Raw genomic sequence first — 3,585 nt, 5'->3', positions numbered from 1 at the left:
GGTCCTTCACAATTTGGCGTCCATTTTTCTCGGAAATCTTTCTGGACTGGCCAAATTCTCTTTAGCACCAGATCTCCTTCGCGGAATATTCTCGGGCGCACCTTTTTATCATGTGCTCGGATCATTCGTTTTTGATAGATTTGACCATGATGAATGGCTTTCAGTCTCTTTTCATCTATCAGGTTAAGCTGATCATATCTGGATTGTACCCATTCTGCATCATCCAGTTTGATCTCTGTTAAGACCCGGAGTGACGGAATCTCTACTTCAATGGGTAGCACTGCTTCCATTCTGTAAGCTAATGAAAATGGAGTTACCCCAGTCGAGGTTCGTACCGAGGTTCGATAAGCGAACAAAGCAAAAGGCAACTTCTCATGCCAGTATTTGTAAGTTTCAGTCGTTTTCTCCACTATCTTCTTAATATTTTTGTTTGCTGCCTCTACTGCTCCGTTCATCTTTGGTCTGTAAGCAGTAAAATTGTGATATTTTATGTTGAACTGCTCACAAGCAGCATTCATCATCTTATTGTTCAAGTTTGTAGCATTATCGGTACTGATCCTTTCAGGTAGACCATACCAACATATAATCTCTTTTTTCATAAACTTACAAACAGTGGACTGAGTGATACTGGCATATGATGCAGCTTCTACCCACTTTGTGAAGTAATAAATTGCCAGGAGAATGAAACGATGACCATTCGAAGCCTTTGGATGGATTTGCCCGATAACGTCCATGCCCCATACAGAGAAAGGTCAGGGCGACGTCATCACATGAAGTGGATAAGGTGGAACATTGATTTTATCTCCGTAAATCTGACATTTATGACACCTTCTAGCATAGTTGATGCAATCACTTTCCAGTGTGGACCAAAAATATTCGCATCTCATTATTTGTCTTGACATCATATGTCCATTTGCATGTGCTCCACAAACTCCATCATGTACTTTTTCCACTATCATTTTTGCCTCTTCAGCATCGACGTACCTTAACAGGACTTTATTATGGCTTTTCTTGTATAAAACCTCTCCGTCAAGGACGTATCCTGCTGCCATCCTTCTAAGGGTTTTCTTATCGATTTCGGTGGCTTCTTCTAGATAACTCTGATGCTTGATGTACTGCAGAATATCGTAGTACCAAGGCTTAGTGTCTTTTATTTCTTCAATTTGGTAACAATGAGCCGGGTACTCATGCGAATACATGTCGATTGACATCATTTCGGCCTCCCCGCCAGCCTTGAATACGGCTGCCAAGGTAGCTAAAGCGTCAGCCATTTGATTTTCTTCTCTTGGCACATAGTGGAAGGTGACTTCGTCGAACTCTTCGAGCAGATTCAGTACTAGTTTTCGGTACTCTAACAGCTTTACATACTTGGTTTCCCACTCTCCGCGGAGCTGATAGATTACTAATGTTGAATCTCCATATATCCGCAAGGTCTTTATGCTTTGCCCCATTGCAGCTCAGATTCCCAAGGCACATGCTGCATACTCCGCCATGTTATTGGTGCAATCGAAGTTGAGTCTGCTAGTAAATGGGTAGTGACTCCCTTCTGGAGAAATTAGGATTGCCCCGATGCCATGTCCTAATGCATTTGACGCACCATTGAAACACATTCTCCAGGAACTGTCCGTTGAAGTCCCTACTTCTTCTAAGGAGATAACCATCAAGTCTTCGTCTGGGAAGTCAAAGTCCAAAGGCTCGTAACTCTCATCGGTTTTACTGGCCAAGAACTCTGATATGACATTTCTTTTGATTGCTATCTGGCTCACGTACTCGATGTCAAATTCAGACAAGAGCATCTGCCATCGGGCTAACCTTCCAGATAGAGCAGGTACACCCATCATGAACTTCAGGGGATCTAACTTGGAAATCAGCCAAGTAGTGTAGTACAACATGTATTGTCAGAGTCTTTTTGTAGCCCAGACTAAAGCACAACAAACCTTCTCAATAGGAGGATACCTGACCTCGTAATCGGTGAACTTCTTGCTTAAACAGTAGATGGCTCTTTCCTTCGTTCCAGATTCATCATGTTGACCTAGGACATACCCCATGGAGTTCTCGAATATAGAGAGATACAAGAACAGAGGTTTGCCCGGGATAGGGGACATCAAGATAGGAGAGTGAGATAAATACTTCTTTACTTTCTCGAATGCAATATGACATTTTTCATCCCATGCTCCTGGATTGTTCTTTCGGAGAAGACAGAAGATTGGGTCACACTTGTCGGTTAACTGGGATATGAACCGTGCTATGTAGTTCAATCTGCCCAGAAAACCTCAGACCTCCTTTTGTGTTCGAGGTGAATGTAGGTTCTGGATAGCCTTAACTTTGTCAGGATCAACCTCAATGCCTTTTTTGCTGACCACGAAGCCTAACAGTTTCCCGGATATCACCCCGAAGGTACACTTGCTAGGGTTCAGTCTTAGATGGAACTTCTTCAACCTCTGGAAGAGCTTCCTCAGACAATCATTCTCGGTTTGTGCCTTGACAATCATGTCGTTGACATAAACTTCTATATCTTTGTGTATCATGTCATGAAACAGGGTCACCATAGCTCTTTGATATGTTGCCCCAGCATTCTTTAGTCCGAAGGGCATTACCTTGTAGCAGAAGGTTCCCCACATTATGACGAACGTGGTTTTCTCCATGTCTTCATGATGCATCTTGATCTGGTTATATCCCGAAAATCCATCCATGAACAAAAAGAAAGCATTCCCGGCTGTATTGTCTACTAACGTGTCAATGTGAGGCAGAGGAAAATTATCTTTAGGGCTCGCCTTGTTAAAGTCCCGGTAATCGACGCACATACGAATATTCCCGTCCTTTTTTGGAACTGACACTATGTTGGCCACCCATTCTGGGTACTTGGGCACTTGAAGGAAACCGGCATCGAATTTCTTTTTGACTTCTTCTTTAATTTTAGGGAGCATTTCAGGTCGCATCCTTCTCAATTTCTGTTGCACGGGTTTGTACTCTGGCTTAATTGGCAGTTTATGAACTACCATATCTGTGCCTAGTCCCGGTATGTCTTGATATGACCAGGCGAACACATCTCTATACTCCTGAAGTAAGACTATCAGGTTTTGTCTTGCTTTAGCCGAGAGAGTTGTACCGATTTTAACCTCTTTTCTGTCATCTTCAGTGCCCAAATTCAAGATTTATATCGCTTCCACATGTGGTAGAATTTGCTTCTCCTCTCTTTCTACTATCCTCAACAATTCAGTAGGCAAGTTACACTTCTCTTCAGTGTCGCATTCATCAAATTCCCCGAGGCAAATGGCTGATTCAAAATCCACTTTCGGATCAAGATCATCAGTGCCTATATTATCGTTATCTGGGGTCCTGAAGGAACAAAGAAGGTATGGGTGTGTGAGAGGAAATATCCCACATGAAACGGTCAAAGAATTAAATTTGACAGAGAAATATAAATGAAGTGCTGAAATGTAGAAAATAGACAATGAATCCCAAAAAGAAATAAAATTTGTTTGCCATGGACATAGGAAAAAATGCATCTTTTATTGAATTTAGACAAAATGTTTATTCACCCTTACAAAAGATCACCTATTGCCCCGGGTATAGGCAAATAGG

This window comes from Hibiscus syriacus, unplaced genomic scaffold (genome assembly GCF_006381635.1).
Source record: "Hibiscus syriacus cultivar Baekdansim isolate YM2019G1 unplaced genomic scaffold, ASM638163v2 tig00000913_pilon, whole genome shotgun sequence".
NCBI lineage: Eukaryota > Viridiplantae > Streptophyta > Magnoliopsida > Malvales > Malvaceae > Hibiscus > Hibiscus syriacus.
Note: the sequence above shows the minus strand (reverse complement) of the source record.